This window comes from Pleurodeles waltl, chromosome 1_2 (assembly GCF_031143425.1).
Source record: "Pleurodeles waltl isolate 20211129_DDA chromosome 1_2, aPleWal1.hap1.20221129, whole genome shotgun sequence".
In the NCBI taxonomy this organism is placed as follows: domain Eukaryota; kingdom Metazoa; phylum Chordata; class Amphibia; order Caudata; family Salamandridae; genus Pleurodeles; species Pleurodeles waltl.
In genome coordinates this window covers 515,563,048-515,584,805 of record NC_090437.1, presented here as the reverse complement: position 1 = coordinate 515,584,805, position 21,758 = coordinate 515,563,048, and positions in this window count along the sequence as shown.

The following is a 21,758-nucleotide window of genomic DNA, read 5'->3' as shown; positions in this document are numbered from 1 at the left end:
ATATATTCATACATATCGTATAATCAAAACATGTAATGTAGTGTGATTTTAGCAAAGAAAATAATGTAGGAGGGAAATTGTGCCCTCGGGGTAGTTCACCATCATTGTAAACGAGCTTTATTAATCATGAAGTATTGAAAATGTAGTAATCCGTCATAATTGCAAATGTATGCCATGATTTCTTGTTTGAAAACTGTTTTGCTTAGCTTAAATTTAGTACAGGCTTTGGCCTAGTTGCCTGGTTTCAAATTCTAACTGCGTGGTTTTCCTTGAACTAATGAAACATATATTCTTGCTTGAAGTTGTATTTTTCCAGTAGAGCTGACTGGTACACTTATCTCCAAGGTTTCGTGCTAGGGCGGTTTCATCCCCTTTGATACAAGGTCAGTCTCTGCAGGTGCGGACAATGAAGGTACAGATAGTAAAATAATTGGCAAACCATGATACAATTTGTGTTCCAAGGCTCCAAGGACAGTGTATGCATAAATGAGCGCTAGTAAAAGACAATTTTTGATTGGACAATTTGAAGCCAACCTATGAACCCTCCAATGGAAGACCCTGCAGAATTTGGAATGTTTCTTACTTAAACTCACCGGACAAAGAGAAGTCAGCCATTTTCCTCGATGCCAGTTTGAAGCCTGATGCCAGACTCCATTTTGGACGACACCCTGATGCCCTTTTCTCTATCTGAGAGAAAGAGACTTTAAGAATTCTCACCCTAGAGACTTTAACTTTGATTTGCCCCGTCTTGCCCATGCAGTAACTTTGCCCCATTCTCCTTGCCGCTGCAAGGAAGTTTGCCCTTAACTTTGCCCCTTTGAAATTTGCCCCATGCTGATCAACCGGTACCTGAAGGACGAAGACTTTTCTTGAATGCTGATTGTATTTGGTAAATATGAAAGGATAAATGTATTATGCATTGTGTTTTTCCTTTTAGGTACCAACTGCTAATTTTGATAGAGTCCTAGCTAGAAGTTTTCCAAATTTGTGTTGACTAAATTCGTTTTGCATGAAGTCCCACATGCCGATGCTAATTAGAGGTTAGTCGAGGTATTCATTCAATGTACTATGCTAAATTGAAATCTTGTTATGCTGACCAATGTATGCAATTAGTCAAATACAGTTAGTCATATTGGTGATTTGCATTGCTATAACAGAGTGTATCATTATTCAGATTTTACGTAGATTGCGTTTCTTCCGCCGTTATGGACAGCTAGTAATGTTCATATACATATATCAATTGGTTTTGAGACATATATATATCGTGCTAGCTTTGTTAATATAGGGAAATAAATTCACTAACTTTTAATAAACTGGTGTGGTTATTCATAACTGAAAGGTCATGGTGCGCCGAAATACCAACTGTTATTGATTTCTGATATGCCATATTGATCTATTAATTGAGTATTGATTACCGATTACAGTAGTTATTGATTATTGATCTGAGTGACTCGACTATTTTAGGATGAGGAGAGCCCGACTCGGTTAAAAGATTCACCGACCTCTAACGTGTCCAGGTACAGGTAATTTATAAGGGCTGGACGCGTTATCAGTAGATGGTAGCAGAGATTGATGGTTTAACCCTTTGGGACTCCATCCGAACGATAGACAGAGTCAGGTTAGAATTTTCTTTGATAAAACAAGTTGGAGAGATGATGATGCCCTAAGTCCCCAATGACTTTCCCGGAATCTCGGAGCTTGCGAATGAGGAACATGGAGGTATGAGAATGGTCTCGGCGTTTCTAGTGACGGTATGAGTGAAGTTAGGGTTTTGCGCTTGCACAGCTTATCGCCGCAGATTAATTGAGACGTTTGTAAGGATTTTAGGGGGGTTAAAAGATATGAGAGGAGTGTTACTCCAAAGGTGTGAGAGTAGGGAAGTCGTCGAACTTCACGTGTGTGTAGCGCTTTGAGCAGAAAAATTGTCCACGTGGTTGTTGATGTTGAGACGGGCCCTGCGAGGTCAAGAGACTCCGGAGTATGTTGAAAAGTGTATGTGACACTTGTTTGATGTTGTGATCTGGTCAGGTTTAATAGGTTGATCGGGTGTGGTCAACAAGTCGGTATGAATGTTGCAGAGTGAAAGAAAACTTCGACTTTGAGATTTGACGAATTCTAAAGTGCACTAGAATAGTTCATTGATCAGTTGAGAGTAAAGTTTGCGGGTCAAATTTTGCTTGCGAAAGTGGGAAACCGAGAAAGATGGAATAACTGCCGAGGCTAGTGAAAAATCCCTAAGGTTTCTGAAGCGATTGTATTACCTTTCCTGTAGTAAACCGACAGATCTGTTTTATTCTTTTGGTTAAGTGCTTGCGTTATATTGCAGAAATTAGTTTATGAGTGAAGCCGAATGAAAAGAGGACAAGCCGCGGGACTTTGTCAGCCGCAGTGTGTGAGTGTGACGTCACTAGGAGCCGCGCTGGGATAGGTCGGTTGATGAGAAGGGTCGCGCACGGATTGGACGCAGTCCGTGAAGCGCAATTGGAAGGGGAAAGGCAAGGGAAGAGTATTCCGGGAATTAAAGTCGCTTATTGATTACATATTTAAGAAAAACAAAAGACGGAAAGATGAAATTTTTCAAAGCATTTAAGAGTGCCATGAGGGGAGATGTTTATATTAAAGCAAATGTAGGAGAAGAAACACCGCCTGAGGGCACACCAGCTTACATCGTCATTGAAGAAAAGGGTGTAGCGCCATGTCTTTGGTTAAAACAATGGTGCAAATTAACAGAAAAACATGGAAGTGTAGCGTTCCCTATCCACGGGTCGTTTAATCTAAGAGTTTTAGAAAATCTGAGATTTGCGCTATACGACATGAAAGTACCTCCAAGACCAGCACAGTTTGAGGCACTAGCAATTTGGGAGCTAATAGCTAGAAACCAACAACAAAAGAAATTTGAGACAAGAATAAGAAAAGTAGAAAAGACACTAGAGGATGCTAGATGGGACAGCACACAAAAGATTTGGAGATCAGACGTATTGCAGGGGATTCAATTGTTTCCAGCGTTTACCGATGAAGCGGAGACGGAAGGAAGGAAAGCCACCTATAAGACAAACAGGAGTCAGTCCAGAGAGAGAGAAAGCAATAGAAACTCGAAAAGGGGAGACGAGTGATGATGAGGAGTTCATTATACAATTGCTGAATGATCGCCCACCACCATACGTGGAAAGCGAAAAAGGCTCAAGCATTAGTACTGCCCCTCCAGAACCAATACAGGGTAATGTAACACCAAATTTGAGAATATCTCAGAGGCCGAGCAGCTCCGACATGCCTTTCTCACCACGAATACCACGGATTCAGAGAATGTACCCAGACGTGCCGACATTGAAACCTGCTGATAACTATCAGCCACAGGTTCAAAGGCACTGTTGCGATGAGCATAATATGGGAATGACTTCTGATTCAATGGCGCAGGGAGGACAAAACTATCAGAGACCGACATTGATTCAAGCTGAATCAACACAGTTCTCGATGCCCCAAAAGCAGACACAAGAAGTGCGAGTAGTAGAAAGCCAGTTAGGTATGCCAGCAATGATGAACCACAATGTGGGGATTAACATGCCACAGAATTCGGGGAACAGACAGAATCCAGATGCAATATCTCTACCTATCACTGTAGGTCCACCAGTACCACTGTACATACAGGCAAATTCAAGCACCAGCGACCAAGGGTTAATGATACAGAATGGGACAGGGAGAAGATGCATAGAAACCACTCCAGAGACAACTCCGATAGCGGCACTGCCAAATGGATCTGGGTCCTTGTCAGAATTTAGTCCAATTTGTGCTCCGTCAACCGTAGTAAGGTCACATCCACCACTATTAGTACCGTTAACCTCACAGACTGAAACATTACAGAAACCGTCAGTGGCAGTTGATGTAACTGCTACACTGATGGGACTGAAAGCGCAACAGTTAACACAATGGTTCAACAGCCTGAACTCCCCACAGAGTACATCAAGCGGGAAGGGAGAAGAATACCTGAATAAAATAAGGTTGGGCATGGAGGCAGATGAACTGGTAGAGGGAACAATGGGTTTGAACAGATTAGAATCATACACAGAGGAAGAACTAAGATACATGTGCCCTAGGATTACAAGAGAAGTGAGCAACATACATAAGAAGTTACAAGAAATCGCAGACAGAAACGAGATCGATATAGGTAAGACTAAACACCTGAGCAGAAGTTACAGGTTAGACTTTGAGACAAAAGATTTTGAACACATGAGATCCGCAGGGATGAAAACACACCTTAAGGAGATACTGCAGAGTGCACAGGTCTGGAGATGTTTAGACAAGTGGGAAAGTAGATGGGTTAAGAAAAAGGACAAAAAGAAAGAAAATACTTTAGAGCGGAATGAGAAAAAACAACAGAATGACGATCTGATAACTATGTTACCAATGAGAGAGACAGCAGGGGGAAAACTTGTACATGTACCATGGCACAGGTGCGATATTCAATCCTTTACGGATGACTTTCCCAAATTGAGAGAGAAGCCGATTGAGTGGTACCAACAAACAGATAGATTTGTGAAACTCGCGAAGTGTCTCTGGGAAGACTTGAATACTTTATTTGAAATTGTGGTTCCGGCAGATTTGTGGGAAGATTGTGAAAGGGCTGTAGGTTGGCCGACGAGTGAACCAGAGAGAGATAGGGACACAGGTGCGCCATCACCTACGGTAATGAGTTTGTACCACAAGGTGATCGAGCACTTGAAAACCAAGGTTGCGTCGAAAAATGTGGATTGGCAAAGGATTGACAGGACCGCTCAAGAGGTTAAAGAATCTATACACGCGTATTATGAGAGGTTGTTGAAAGGGTTTAAAAATTACAGTGGCACGGAAACGATTGAGCCAAAGGACATGCTCCATTTTGTGTTTAGGTTTGTGGAAGGGCTGAGACCCGAAATTAGCCAGATGATTAAATCGCATTTGATTTGTTGGCAGTCAAAGTCGATCAATGAAGTGTTGAATTATGCGAAATACTGCAGTGATGAGATTGAGACTAAACAGAAAAGATTGAAAGAAAAGGAGATGGTGATGCAGCTCAGAGCAGCTCAGACAGGTTTACAAGGTTTGCAAGGTTTTCAACAACAGATGCCGCAGCAGCAGCAGCAGCAGGGAAATACTATGTTTCAGCCGCAGATGAGAGGCAGAGGCCGAGGAGGCTTTGTGAATAATGGTCCTGATTTGAATACCGTTATGATTCCAAATGGTATACAGGCAATGAAGAAGGTGATGCCATGTCACACGTGCGGAATCGTCAGGCATTGGAAACGGGAGTGCCCAATGATGGTGCAGGAAGGTGTAGGTCAGCAAAACAATGATGTCAATGCATTCCAGACTATGAGAGGACCGAAACTGAGAGGTCCGAACCCAAATTTTCAAAACAATATAAACCAGATGCAGGGTTTACAACCCATGCAACCGCAACAGGTGCAAATGCCTTGTGTGCAAATGACACAATTGCAGCCAATGCAACAGCAGTTTCCTATGGTACCTAATCAGCAAATGCAAATACCCTTAGCACCAATGAATCAGCAGCAAGCAATGCTTCCTCAACAGGTCACGGGTCAGGGAATGAGTCAAAATGACACAGTACACCAATTCCCACTACACAGAGAGAATGGAATAAACGATGTATGGGAGAGTGGAAGTTCAGATGAGGAGGGAAATTGTGTGCTTGCAGCATCTTTGGAAGTTGATCAAAAGGGTCCGTATGTGGAGGGAAGAGTTATGGGTCATCGCGTTTCATTCTTGGTTGACACAGGAGCTACACGTTCCACTATTAGGAGCATTGAAGTGCCAAATTTGCCACTTTCAGGGAGAACAGTTCAAGTAGTGGGAGTAGCAAACAGGTACCTGACGAACCCAATCACAGATCCAGTGCAAGTCAGAATTGGTAACTATCAAGGGACACATAATTTTGTGGTATGTGACTCAAGCCCGATATCACTGTTAGGGAGAGACCTATTGTGCAAATTGGGATGTTCGATTATGTGTTCGAACAATGGAATTAGAATTCAGACGAGCAGTGATGGGGAAGAAGAGGACAGTGTAGAAAGGGACGAAGTGGAGACTGTCGATGAAGAATATCCTCTGATTACCCTTTATCCGATGATTACTGAAGCAGATATTCCTGCTGAGTTACAGGAAACAGTCGGAAAAGAAGTGTGGGATATGACAGGAAAGGAGGTGGGATTGGTGAAATGAGTGGAACCAGTGAAAGTGACTGTAAAACCCAATGTAACCTTCCCCCAGACCCCACAGTACCATATGGCACAAGACACCCTCATGAAAGTCGCCCAACTCATTGATGAGTTTGTAAAACAGGGAGTACTGAAAGAAGTGTTAAGCAGTCCATGTAATTCGCCAATCATGGGACTAATAAAGCGAAGTGGAAAGGTCCAAATTGTGCAGGACTTGAGGAAAATAAATGACATAATAATAAAATGTTGCCCTGTAGTACCAAATCCAGCTGTGATAAGGTTTCAAGTCCCTTGTGATGCTGAGTGGTTCTCAGTCATCGACTTGTCACAAGCATTCTTTTCGGTGCCTCTTCATGAGGACAGCCAATTTCTCTTCTGTTTCAAATTCTTAGACAGAGTTTACAGTTGGTGTCGAATTCCTCAAGGATTTTCGGAGTCACCGTCAATTTTCAATCAGATTCTAAAGAAAGATTTGGAAGTGTTGGAATTGCCATTCGAGTCAACCCTAGTACAGTACATTAACGACTTACTGATTGCATCCAAGACAGAAAGTGACTGCACAGCCGACACCATTGCCCTATTGAACCATTTGGGAAGGAATGGACACAAGGTGTCTCCTTCAAAATTACAGTTCTGTCAGAAGAAAGTGAAATATTTGGGTCACCAAATAGAGAAAGGGTCACGAAGAATTATGAAGGAAAGAATAACAAGTGTACTTCAAATGAGTCCCCCAAAGATGAGGAGGGAGGTGAGGAAGTTCTTGGGAATGGTGAGCTACTGTCGCCAATGGATTCCCAACTTCTCAACCCTAGCAAAACCTTTACTGAAACTGACCCAGAAGGATGCATTGGATTAAATTGAACTGAAAGGAGAGGAGATGGATGCTTTTATTGAATTGAAAGAATGCATGTGCAGGGCTCCAGCTTTAGGTATGCCTGACTACACAAAGCCTTTCACATTGTTTTGTCATGAACGTGATGCATGTTCCTTGTCTGTCTTGACCCAAGCCCATGGTGGCGTAAACAGACCAGTAGCATATTTTTCAGCTACTTTGGATCCGGTCGCAGCAGCACTGCCAGGGTGTTTGCGCGCCGTAGCCGCAGTTGGTATCAGCCTCACTCAGAGTGAAGGAATAGTGATGGGACACCCTTTAACAGTCATGGTCCCTCACTCAGTTGAGATACTTTTGACACGTTCCCGAACACAGCACATGACTGGTGCTAGACTCACAAGGTACGAAACAATAATTCTGGGATCACCTAATGTGCAGCTGAAAAGGTGCACTACGTTGAATCCAGCAACCTTGTTTCCCAGTGAAAATGCTGAAATTGAGAACGCTGAAGACATTGAGCATGACTGTCTTCAGGTGACTGAATTTTGCACCAAACCAAGACCTGATATCAAAGATACCCGATTGGAAGAAAATGATCAAATTATTTTTGTTGATGGTTCATGTTTAAGAGATGCACTGGGTGTATTGAAAGCAGGGTACGCTGTATGCACAGTAACAGGTGTTTTGGAAGCATCTTGGCTTCAAGGAGTTTACTCTGCACAAGTAGCAGAATTGGTAGCCCTTACTAGAGCTTGCCAACTCTCTGCATTGATGAAAGTTACCATTTACACTGACAGCCAGTACGGGTTTGGAATAGTGCATGATTTCGGACAATTGTGGTCACAGAGAGGCTTCATGACCTCTTCAGGATCACCAGTGAAAAATGGTGAAAGAATAAAAGAATTGTTACATGCCATCCAACTACCAGGAGAAGTAGCAGTGGTAAAATGCAGTGCACACTCGAAGGGACAAGACTATGGCCCTCATTCGGACCTTGGCGGGCGGCGGAGGCCGCCCGCCAAAGTCCCGCCGTCAGGTTACCGTTCCGCGGTCGAAAGACCGCGGCGGTAATTCTGACGGCCGCCCGCCAGCCCAGCGGGAAAGAGGCTTCCACGATGAAGCCGGCTCGGAATCGAGCCGGCGGAGTGGAAGCTGTGCGACGGGTGCAGTTGCACCCGTCGCGTATTTCACTGTCTGCGCAGCAGACAGTGAAATACATTTAGGGGCCCTCTTACGGGGGCCCCTGCAGTGCCCATGCCAGTGGCATGGGCACTGCAGGGGCCCCCAGGGGCCCCGCGACCCCCCCTACCGCCATCCGGTTCCCGGCGGGCGGACCGCCGGGAACTGGATGGCGGAAGGGGGGGGCGGAATCCCCTCGGCGGCGCAGCTAGCTGCGCCGCCTTGGAGGATTCCAATGGGCGGCGGTACACTGGCGGGAGCCCGCCAGTGTTGCCGGTCCGACCGCGGCTTTACCGCCGCGGTCGGAATGCCCATTGGAGCACCGCCGGCCTGTCGGCGGTGCTCCCGCGGTCCTCCAACCCGGCGGTCATGGACCGCCAGGGTTGGAATGACCACCTATGTTTCTCTGGGAAATGGATATGCGGATCAAGTTGCAAGGTTTTGCGCATTGAACTGTATATTGCTTAGGGATGAATGGAATTTGATAAGTGAACCAGAACTCGAACCAAGCAAAATATTTGCTCTAAAGGTGGTAGATACGATGGACAAATTGAAATCCTTACAGAATGATGTCAGTGAGGATGAGAAACTCTCGTGGACCAAATCACAATGTGTAAAGAGACTAGATGAATTATGGGTTTCAAGTGAAGGGAAATTTGTTCTTCCAAACAGCCTTTTGACACAGATAGCCAGATTTTACCATGGAAAAGCTCATCTTGGGAGGGATGCCATGATTAGGTTGTTTAAAACTGATTGGTTTAACCCCAAATTCCGTCAAGTTGCTGAAGCAGTTTGCCACCGTTGCGTCATTTGCCAACAGATGAACGCAGGGAAGGGAACCGTAGTAAATTTGAGCCACATTGGAAGAGCAGGGGGTCCATTCAGCAGGATGCAAATGGACTTCATTGAGATGCCTGTGCATGGAGGCTTGAAGTATGTGTTGGTGGTTGTGTGCATTTTTAGTCACTGGATTGAAGCATACCCTACACGCAGAAATGACAGTCTCACAGTTGCAAAACTACTATTGAGAGAGTTAATACCACGTTTTGGATTCCCGATCTCTTTAGAATCAGATAGGGGAAGTCACTTCAATAATGAAGTAATAAAATTGCTTTGTGCAGCACTGAACATTGAGCAAAAGCTGCATTGTAGCTATCGCCCTGAAGCATCAGGTCTAGTGGAGCAAATGAATGGCACATTGAAATCGAGAATGGCGAAAATATGCGCATCAACAAACTTGAAATGGCCTGACGCATTGCCTTTGGTACTAATGTCAATGAGAAACACCCCTGACAGAAAGACTGGACTGTCCCCACACGAGATTCTCATGGGCAGAGCTATGAGACTTCCAGCAGTTCCTGCAAATGCGCTTTTGAATATTACAGATGATATGGTGTTAGACTACTGCAAAGGTCTAGCTGATGTGGTTCGCTCTTTCTCTCACCAGGTGGAGGCAACCACCTTGCCACCGATCCAAGGTCCAGGACACGCCCTGAAAGCAGGTGACTGGGTCGTGATAAAGAAGCACGTGAGGAAGTCGTGTTTGGAACCCCGTTGGAAAGGACCTTTCCAAGTGATTTTGACGACTACCACCGCTGTGAAGTGTGCGGGAGTTCCCAACTGGATTCACGCCAGTCACACAAAGAGGGTATTTGTGTCCCACAGACAAGAAAGTTGAAGCGCTGAAGTTGCCAGTACCTGATAACAAAGTACCAAGCGCTGAGACAGAGCGAAAAAGAACTAGAAGCGAACAGGCAGAAATAGAGGAGGGAGAAATATTTTCTGAGGACGAAGCAACTGATTCACTTGGGGAAGACCAAGGAGGAGCCTCAGAAAGCGACGAAGCAGCTGAAGGTAACAAAGGGCCTGAAGCAGCTGAAAGTGACAAAGAGCCTGAAGAAAATAACGGTGACAAAGGGCTCGAAACAGGTGAAGAAGCAGGAGAGCCTGATCAGAGGAGGGCTTTCCCAGAAGCAGACGATACAGAAAAAGAAAAGGAATACCTGATTGACTCCCCAGAAGGAGGGGACAAGGCAGAACAGAACGAAACTGCTCAAACTCCTTCAGAAGAGATTGCAGGTCCATCAAGTGGATACAGTGCAAAAAGAAGACCAAGCATATCGCCAGTAAAATTAAGAACTAGAGAAACGTTGAATGACAGTGAAGGGCCAAGAGTGAAAGAGAAAAGAAAGGAAGTGTCTGTCGTAGTACCAACACCAAGTGAAGAAAAGGACTTGGCCAAAGAGGAAAGTACCAGTGAGAAAGAATCAAAGAGAGATGCAAAATTGAAAAGAAAAAGGATACCGAGCAGGAGGTATTCCCTTCCGGAGTGGGCATACGTAGCCAATAACGATTGGTCAGACGAATTCGTATACCTCAGTCTTGAGAACGAAGAGGCAGAACTTCATTTTGGAAATAAAAACTTTATGGACTCTGTTGATTGAAACCATTGATCACCTGATTGACTTTTCAACCGGCTAAGACATTGCTAACTTGATTGACTTTGAAACCGATTTTGAGACAACGCTGCTAACCGATAAGAGACTAAGCTGCTAAAGAAAACTGTGTGAACATTGAACTCGTTCAGCTTTGAAAATACCTGCAAACACGCTTTGATAAAGTGTCTTCAACTTTCTGATTCTATACAAATCATGACTAGCTTCACTACACAGGGGCGTAAGATGAAGTGTTGTAAATACATGTGTATAGGCTCAATAACTGCATGCGTACTAATAATTGTAGCAATAGTTCTTGGAATGCATGGTAAAAATGAGAGTGAGACGAATGATGCTTCTACTTCTAAACCTATTATCGTTACTGAACTAACAGCTCTGAAGAGACTCGAGCAAGACGAGAGACACTTGCATGATAAGAAGGAACTTTCATCTAACGTTTTCTATCGCTTACTGAGTGAGTATGTTGAGACCATGGATGCGAAAGATTGTTATGTGTGTACACAAATACCTACCTCAGTAGTGGAAGGGGTAACGTATCACAGCATGCCTCTTACGTATGGAATTACATGTAGTATAATAGCTTCCAGATTTTATGGTCAAAAGGACATTCATTATTTTTACACTAATTACGATGTTACTTTTGCATATGTCTCCATAATAGGGCACCTAAGTAAAATAGCTAGAGATTGGTATGCCAAATTAATGAGGGAATTCTTCGAACCGATGTCACCTTTTCACACAGCTCACGCACATAGAGAGAACCTTACATGCTTGCTTTCACCAGTAGAAATAGAATTTTTAGACCGCACTGATGATAGGAAGAATGAAATGAAGGAGAAATTAGAGAGGGAATTACACGAAAGAACATCTGTAGATAATTATGCTTTTGCTGCAATAAAGACACAAGGGAAAATAGCTTTAGATACATTGCACGTAGGGAGATTTTGTATACATAGACATCAATCATATTATGACACAGTTTTTGTGGGAACGAGTGAATGCAAACATACGTATGCATTTCAATCTAAGTGGACGTTCATGCTGAATTGACAAGACCCAGTTATTCCTGGAGTAAATTATATTTGTGGACTCAACGCCTATTATCGTCTTCCTAAAGGATGGTATGGGAGGTGTTATTTGGGAATAGTGTTCCCAAAGGTTTACCAACTAGACGACTTAAAGAAATTTCCAAGGCTGTCTGAATCACATCATGTTCAGAAAAGGGAGACAGCTTCTGGTGTGGTAGGAGATATATTTGGAGCATTGATTCCTTCAGTAGGAGTCATATTGAATTCAATCAAAATACCAAAGTTGTCTACTATTGTGGATAACATGCTGACAAAGTTTTCAGGAGCTATAATCCTGATGGATGCTGAACTTGCTGCAGAAAGAGCTATGACTCTTCAAAATCGGCTTGCCTTAGACATTCTTTTAGCAAAGGATGGCGGCGTTTGCAAAATGCTTGGTACACGTCACTGTTGTACATATATACCAGACAGCAGTGGAAAAATTAGAACGATGCTTACAAATTTAACTAAAGAAAGTGTAGATTTAAAGGAATTGAAAGAACCCGGAGTTTGGGAGAAAGTTGGAAAAGGATTTGCTTCTGTGGGAAATTGGCTCAGCAACGTTTGGAACGGATTGTTACTAAAAATAGTAAAGGGAATATTGATAATATTAATTTGTTTATTAGGTTCTTGGGGAATATGGAAAGCTTTCAAAATGTTAAAAGCAAGTAACAAAAGGAAAAGAGAAGAGAAAATAGAGAACAAAATGGTGGAAATATATCGAGAAAAGTCAAAAGGGACTAAAAGAAAAAGGGAATTGACTGAAGTGCCAAATTACTATACAGAATTTTAATGGATAAAATTTGTGGGTAGATTTGATTTGATGACATAATTAGTCATCAGAGGAGGGATTGATGACGCAGAAAAAGAAGGTCCGACATATATTCATACATATCGTATAATCAAAACATGTAATGTAGTGTGATTTTAGTAAAGAAAATAATGTACGAGGGAAATTGTGCCCTCGGGGTAGTTCACCATCATTGTAAACGAGCTTTATTAATCATGAAGTATTGAAAATGTAGTAATCCGTCATAATTGCAAATGTATGCCATGATTTCTTGTTTGAAAACTGTTTTGCTTAGCTTAAATTTAGTACAGGCTTTGGCCTAGTTGCCTGGTTTCAAATTCTAACTGCGTGGTTTTCCTTGAACTAATGAAACATATATTCTTACTTGAAGTTGTATTTTTCCAGTAGAGCTGACTGGTACACTTATCTCCAAGGTTTCGTGCTAGGGCGGTTTCATCCCCTTTGATACAAGGTCAGTCTCTGCAGGTGCGGACAATGAAGGTACAGATAGTAAAATAATTGGCAAACCATGATACAATTTGTGTTCCAAGGCTCCGAGGACAGTGTATGCATAAATGAGCGCTAGTAAAAGACAATTTTTGATTCGACAATTTGAAGCCAACCTATGAACCCTCCAATGGAAGACCCTGCAGAATTTGGAATGTTTCTTACTTAAACTCACCGGACAAAGAGAAGTCAGCCATTTTCCTCGATGCCAGTTTGAAGCCTGATGCCAGACTCCATTTTGGACGACACCCTGATGCCCTTTTCTCTATCTGAGAGAAAGAGACTTTAAGAATTCTCACCCTAGAGACTTTAACTTTGATTTGCCCCGTCTTGCCCATGCAGTAACTTTGCCCCATTCTCCTTGCCGCTGCAGGGAAGTTTGCCCTTAACTTTGCCCCTTTGAAATTTGCCCCATGCTGATCAACCGGTACCTGAAGGACGAAGACTTTTCTTGAATGCTGATTGTATTTGGTAAATATGAAAGGATAAATGTATTATGCATTGTGTTTTTCCTTTTAGGAACCAACTGCTAATTTTGATAGAGTCCTAGCTAGAAGTTTTCCAAATTTGTGTTGACTAAATTCGTTTTGCATGAAGTCCCACATGCCGATGCTAATTAAAGGTTAGTCGAGGTATTCATTCAATGTACTATGCTAAATTGAAATCTTGTTATGCTGACCAATGTATGCAATTAGTCAAATACAGTTAGTCATATTGGTGATTTGCATTGCTATAACAGAGTGTATCATTAGTCAGATTTTACGTAGATTACGTTTCTTCCGCCGTTATGGACAGCTAGTAATGTTCATATACATATATTAATTGGTTTTGAGACATATATATATCGTGCTAGCTTTGTTAATATAGGGAAATAAATTCACTAACTTTTAATAAACTGGTGTGGTTATTCATGACTGAAAGGTCATGGTGCGCCGAAATACCAACTGTTATTGATTTCTGATGTGCTATATTGATCTATTAATTGAGTATTGATTACCGATTACAGTAGTTATTGATTATTGATCTGAGTGACTCGACTATTTTAGGATGAGGAGAGCCCGACTCTGTTAAAAGATTCACCGACCTCCAACGTGTCCAGGTACAGGTAATTTATAAGGGCTGGACGCGTTATCAATACTAGTGAGTTTTCGATCCACACTCCTTGGTCCCAGAGGTTAGTTTCTACTGCTCAAAATGACAAACTTCAGTACCAGGAGCTGCTGAAAATCAAGGCATTGTGCAGCTTGCAGAATGACCAACATCTTGGATTGGTGCAGCTTCAATATGTTTCTAAAACCAACTAACTCTCTAACAAAGACTGTTAGATATTTCATTCAAAATAAATGGCCAATGAGTCATGCTGGAAGGTCGAAGTATCCAAGTGTACCAGCTTTAGAGATACAGAAAACCTGTGCCAGAGATCTCATCAGTCCTTACAAGGACTCTTGAAAATGTTATTGTCCGCAAAGCGGCCTGCATGTCAAAATGGTTCATAGTGTTGTGCCACAAATGTGACATTCATCTACAAGTGGGACTTTCTCAAAGGTATGTTTCTATGACTAAAGGTAGCTTATCACAAAACTTATGGAAGTTACAAAGTAATTTTTAATTATAAATCGGTGCTTACCTCTACCTTGTCTGTTTCACCTTTATTAATTATTGCTGAAAATATGGCAGGCCTGATTCACGAATCTGAAATTTATTGCAGTAGATTTCCTTGTTTGTTTGAAGTATATTGTTGGCTTTTTTGGAGTTCACAAAGCTTTCAAGAAGTAAAAATAAAAGTCTGTGAATGTCAGTCATCCAGCAGCACTCCTTTCCTTATGGAAATCTTTCTGAGCAAGTGTATATGTGCACTTGCTAACATTTTCTCATTTTCCTTCACAGGGAAAATATTTTTCTCCAAAGAGCAAGAGCTACTACTTTACTGATACCTCTTGACCAATTCCAATAATGTGGTGCCTGCCCATCCTCACCAAGGAAATGGATCTACTACTGCCCATGACAGGAGTAGATGTCCAACTGTTCCAAGTGGGGGAATGAGCCGAGAAAGGGTTTGTGAATACCTTTAGCTCCCGGGCATGTCTACAGCAACATTAAAGGGAAAAGGGATGCCTAATAGACCCAGTAGTACCCAGGAACAATAGTGTGTCAGTTGCTACCTGGGATAAGGCAGAAAAGTAGTATTTTGTTGATTCACATCCAAGTGACAAAGATTAAATAATTTGGGGAAAAAGGGATTATCTGAATGCAATTCTGTTATAAGGCAAATGTACTGCTATTTTACATTTGAAATGTTATTGTATTAACTTGTAGTATTTGTGGGAGTAAAGAAGGGACATAGAGTGAAACCATTGTTATGTTATGTTATTCCTTCTTTTAGAGCACATGTTCACCACTGGTTTCTTGGTGCGTACAAACAACACACCTTCTGGATGAGAGACAGGTCAAGAGTTACCTACTTTCATAAGCCTGCCCTTGTAGAGAGTTCCAAATGGCATGGGCCACCACTGAAAAATTCTGTCTGCCTGATCTGTGTGTTTACAACACGTTGAATCCATGAGTCGATTTGTGTATGTTGACCTCAAATTGTGTGTAGGAATATATTTTTCATTTTCAGTCATGAATAAAGGGGATTTCCCGTTCATGATTTTGAACACCATGCAGCACACCTTAAATTGTGTATGTACCTTCACTGAGCACCAGTGATGTTTTTTTTAGTAAGGGGTTGTGGAACGGTGGGTGTCCAGGGAGAAGAAATATAAACCTTACAACCTCATTTTGGATGATTTGAAGTTTATGGCAGGTGGCATTAGGCAATTCTGCATAAACAGAGCTATTGTAGTCGAACCTCGAAGTAATAATTGCTATCACAATCATTTTCCGTGCCTTGACAGATAGTATTGTTATAATTTTCCTCAGCATATTTAGTAAAAAACAACACCTCTACACAATAGAACCTACTTGAGAATGGAATGTGAGGTTCAGATCAATCACATTGCGTAAGCTCCTAGAGGAGGTTGTAAGGGTCATCACCGGACCGAGTTCACATGCCAGTATAGGTGGTTCCACAGGACTATTTCAGTCTTGTGAGCCTTAAGTTTCAATTGATTGGCACTCATCTAACCAGCAATAAATCTCATAGTATTTTGAAATTTTGCGTTTGAAGAGGTACTACCATCTAAATGGAACAGCAACTGAGAAGTATCAGCATAATTTTATATTCTGCAGCCTGTAGATAACAATGCCACAATCAAAGGCCTAATATACAGATTAAATAGGTACAGCCATAGTGATGATTCTTGGTGAACCCCACATTGTAGCTTAACTGCTATGGCTGAGAAGTGCTCTAATTTCACTGACTGTGCACTACTGTAAGAAAGATTTGATCACAGTTAAAGAGTTGTCATGCACCCCTGCCTCTTTCACAGGGTTGATCAAGGTCATATGATCGACTGTGTCAAAGGCTACAGACAAATCTAGCAGCACTATGGTGATATCCTTCCCCTGGTTGTCTTCCAATCTCAGTTCTTCCAGAACAAACATTAAAGCAGACTCTATGCTATGTTAAGGTCTGAAGCCAGCTTTGGCAGGATGGGAAAAGGCAGTTTTCTGTAGGTACCTGCACACTTCTAGAGCAGCATGGGCCTCTAAACGATTTGTAATAAGACTTTTGATATATTTGGAAGTGGCAGGACGTGGAAACATTTTGGGGGTTATTCTAACTTTGGAGGAGGTGTTAATCCGTCCCAAAAGTGACGGAAAAGTGACGGATTTACCACCAGCCGTATTACGAGTCCATTATATCCTATGGAACTCGTAATACGGCTGGTGGTATATCCGTCACTTTACCGTCACTTTTGGGACGGATTAACACTCCTCCAAAGTTAGAATAACCCCCCTTGTCTCAAATATCACGATCTTTGCAGGCAAGACAGACCTAAGTGGGTAAGGTAGCAAATCTTCACTCACGTGAGTTTAAGAAGACATCCGAAGTTCAGGCAACAAAAAATCCCCTTATGCTACACTGATTACGCAGATTTAGAAATCAATCAAACAACTATCAAAAGAAGTGATAATAGCACCATAAAATATATTTCAAATAGATCATGAAATGACTTTTTGTGAGTCATGAAATCACCATAGCAGCAAATAGATGTTCTCTTCACTGCTTATCTGTAATTCACTTGAATTTGCATTCATTTTATGGTGTCCTATGTTAACCATAGCCCTATTTTTTTTTAGAGCCCTCTTTGTAAAATAGCTTTATAAATGTTGCAGTGGTATTTTCTGATTACGTTGAGGTCTATCATTTAAATTTGCACTTCCAGCTGACATAAGTTAGCCCCTCTCCAATACTTAGCTGCGTTGGGCTAGTCTTGGGAAACATAACTGCATTAGGCAGATCAAAGACATTTCTAAGTTCTTTATTAATATAACTATTTACCTAGTAAATATTTTGTCTATATGTGCAAAATTCATCTTATCATCGGCATTGGGACCAGATTGTCTTTTTTTTAACTGATGCAACCAAATGCATCTATGTTAGGAAAGGGGTTTCTGGTTGCCTAAGGCATGCACCTAGGCCGGGCTGAACCCACCCACTCTAATCAGGGCGAGGGAGTTACACACTCAAGATAACCCCTGCACACCCCCTTGGCAGCTTGACAACAGCAGTCAGGCGTATCCCAGAGGCAATGTGTAAAGCCTTTGCACAACACACACAACACATGTGACACACTATCTCCACCAAAAAGGGAACACAACACCAAGTTATAATAAAAAATTGGATTGTACACAACATCATTAGACCAAACTCAACATATCAGTAATACCCTGCCACCAAAGCAGTTGTCAGAACATCACACAATACTATTACTCTGCAAAAGCCAGCAGTAGTCACATACAACACATAGGTTACTGGTTATCTTTGCAACATAAGCATTAGTCAGGTAAACATACTAATGTACGTGTCATAATAAACATACCATCATAAATGCCCATAAAAGGAACATCAGAGAACACATGGCAAGTCATGAAAACTAATGACCATAAATGCACAGGTCATCAACCTATTGCACCATTGTGCACCTGAGAAAGCCATTGTTCAAAGGTAGCATAGGTCTGCCTAATATCCAGGACTGCCATGCCCTAGAGCGAACATAGGGACCTCCGTGTCCCAATCCGGGAGCTCCTCTTCTCTGAGAAATGTGGAACACAGACTGGCTCGCAGTGGGACGGGGCCTCCGTTGAGGCCTCTATCCGTCCCGCAAAGTAATGCCCCCAACAATCAAGGCCACTATGATCCCCAAAATATACCCGCGGAGGGGGCAGAACAACAAACAAAACCCACACCTACATGTGAGACAACTCCACTCCTCACACAGGGGCCACCTTCAACAACGAAAGCCTCCTGGCTCAAGCTGTAGAAACCCTCCTTTCACTTGCACTTCTACTATCTGTACAAATGCTTGTGTGGCCTTGCTGTTGACTACCGCTAGCGATGCTTTCTGGTTCATGCTGCCTGGTCGCCATTTCTCATGGAGCCTTCTCTAGACTGTGTACAACACCAGGTTGGTAGTGTTACAACTGAATGCTCGGTCACCCTGCCTCACACGTTAATCTGCACACATCCAAATTACCCACTGTGCCCAAGTTGTGTTATAGTCTATGACACTTTATAGTTAAATCCCCTGTTGCTGATATCCCGAGGCTTGTTGTTCTATGGTGCACATTGTTTTTTAGTGTAATTTATTTATTAAGGGAAATTACAAAACAAGCAGATAAACAAAAATATTGAACTATTAAAACAGCATACAGCAAATAAATGACATACCATAAATAACAGTAAATGGAAGTAAATTTTAATACACATGAAACTGAAGTAAAACATATTACATCAATAGAACATCTATATATACATATATATATAATAAAAAGAACTAGTGTGAAAGAGAAAAAAAGAAAGCAGGGGAAGACAAAGACGAGGGGGAGGAGGAGGGATGTCTAACAATGGAAACTGCATATACGCTTATCATTAATAGAACAATAATCATGATGTAATCAAAACACTTAGGGCTTGAATAAAAGTTTGATGGTCCCAATGTGGGACCACCAAACTCACACCATGGCAGTGGCATCCCCTCCAACCTATTGCAATTTTTCCACCAGTATGACCTGGCTGATCGGTGGAAACCTGGAAATAGAGCGTTCCTGCCATTATGACCAACAGGAACAGTACTACGAGAGAGCACTTGCCTCTCTTGAAGGAACTGAGTGCTACCTTGTAGCACAGAGGGAGCCGACCAGCTCCCTCAGAATGCACAGTGTCTGCAAAGCAGACAGTGCGCATTCCAACAGTGCTAGGCAGGTGGGCCCCTGCACTGCCCATGCCATGGAGGCCATAGGCATGGGCAGTTCAGGGTGGCCCCTGTGGCCCCCTGCACTCGTTCTCCACCAGCCTTATCATGGTGGGGACACTGCCATCTAAAGGCTAGCAGAAAACAAGGTTGTAATCAGCAGGGTGGTGCTGCGTTCAGCGCTGACCTGGCTGATTACAAATATGACTGCCGTCACCCCATCTAAATCTTGGATCCTGGCGGAGACAGCAGTCGGTTGGTTGTCTACCCGCCAAACTTGTAATGTGGTGGTAGGACCACCACAGCCGCAGCAGTCCGACCATCACTTGAGAGCCTGGCAGCCTTTGTGACCGCTAGACTCGTAATCAGGCCCTTAGTTAATTGAAATACATATGAAAAACTACACATATAAGAATAATATGCTAGACAGTAGGTGTCTGCATAGCATTTTTACTAGCAGATGAAGACAAATATCTAGTAAGGGATGACCATAATACATTTCACTATCAAGGAATACGTTTGTAAGTTGTATCGATCGAATCTGTGGTTGGGACATACTAAGTTCCACAAATGTTGAATAGTTATTTCAGCTGTAGATTTCCATTTGGAGGTAACTCAGTGATGATGTAAAGATTAATCAATTTGCCATACTTTTTGTTATAATACCAGGGGTTATTTAATTCACCCAGGGATAAAGTAGATAGTGTGAATGGTGTAGACGTTCCATTAATAACCCCCAATTTCGGTCCAAACATTAACCCAAAATGTAAATAGCTTGGGACACGCAAAAAACATATGGATGTAGGTACCAGAATTAGAGTTGCATCTCCAACAAATGTCTTGTTTAAGAAGTTTGAGTTTAAATAAGTGAGCAGAAGTGTAGAAGAGTCTGTTGTAAAAATAGTGTAGGTTTTGGGTGAGATTGGTTGGACCAGCAGTGGAGTAAAATTGTTCCCATATAGAGAGAGGCCAATGAGATTGTAGTTCAAATTGCTCTTTTGACCTACAATATTTTGTCCCATATAGAGAGAGGCCAATGAGATTGTAGGTCAAATTGCCATTGAATCTCTAGTTTAGATTTGAACCTGTTCTTCAGTGTCTTATATATATATATGTATATATGAGTGGCAGTGGATTAAGTTGTGTTGGGGATTGGAATATTCTGCAAACGGTATAAGGAGGTGGCGGAGATGTAAGAGAAGTTGTAAGTTCTGACTCTAAAAACTGGAATTGTTTAAGAAATGTAGGAGGCAACTTATAGATAGAGGAAATTAAGTGGAATGGAATGATATCTGTATTCTATTGCAATAACTGAGAGACTGTAAGTATACCTTTGTCTCCCTATGACCTCCAGAGCAACATCTTTCCATTTTTCCTGATCCATTTATTATACCAGATGGGACTGTGTATAAACTACTCATGAGTAGATAAATGAGCAACCAAATATGATTTGAGTGAAGAGCATGAATGGGAAACAAACGAAGGAATCACATTTTTGGAAGGGTGAGACATTTAAAGAAGGTGTTTATGCATAAAGGGAGTTATCATGTCTGAATCTAAATGGAACTACAACTTAGTTTCAGAATGAGAGGGATCCAGAAAACATAATTTGCTGTGTTTCATGTCATAAAACATATGATAAAGAGGAAAGTCAGAAACATTCACCCAACCAGAGGATTTGGGTGATTTCAAATGATGAAGAGATATACAAGAAGGATTCCCGTTTCAAAGAAATTTAGATAGTATTTCATCAGTAGTGACAAAATACTTCTTGGGAATTCTATGTGAAACATTTTAACACATGGCGGGTGATACATATTGTACTGAATACATTGTAACACATTGTATGGCCAGTGATAAATATTATACTAAATATTGTGTTGAGAGTGATTATTGTGCTCAAAGACTTGTGCAGAAACCCGGCTTAACCCTGCTACCCAGAGTCCAGGGGCCACATTCAGAGAATAGGATCCTCTGATGCGCATTTAACCTGCTCTTCCTGAACTCTTGTGAGATTTCCTGGCTCTCGCAAGACTTTGTGGCTTTTGAGAGACTTCAAGACTTTGGTGGCCACTTTGTTCCCACCAATATAAAAGGCCATGGTTCTTCAACCATTGATGCTTCACATTGCGATAATGGAGGAGAAAGGAATGAATTGCTGAACCGTGCTTTTCATTCCATTCGATAAGTACTTTATAAACTTTTAAGGGGTTAATATTCTTTTCAGAAGCCCTTCCCTAACTTGATTACAACTTGCACCTTTTTGGCACAAAAACCTCTTAGCTCGTGCAGAAGAGCTCACTGACTTTTTGGACAATCTCTAGCCTTACGTTTTGGGGACTTGAGGAGTCAAATTGAG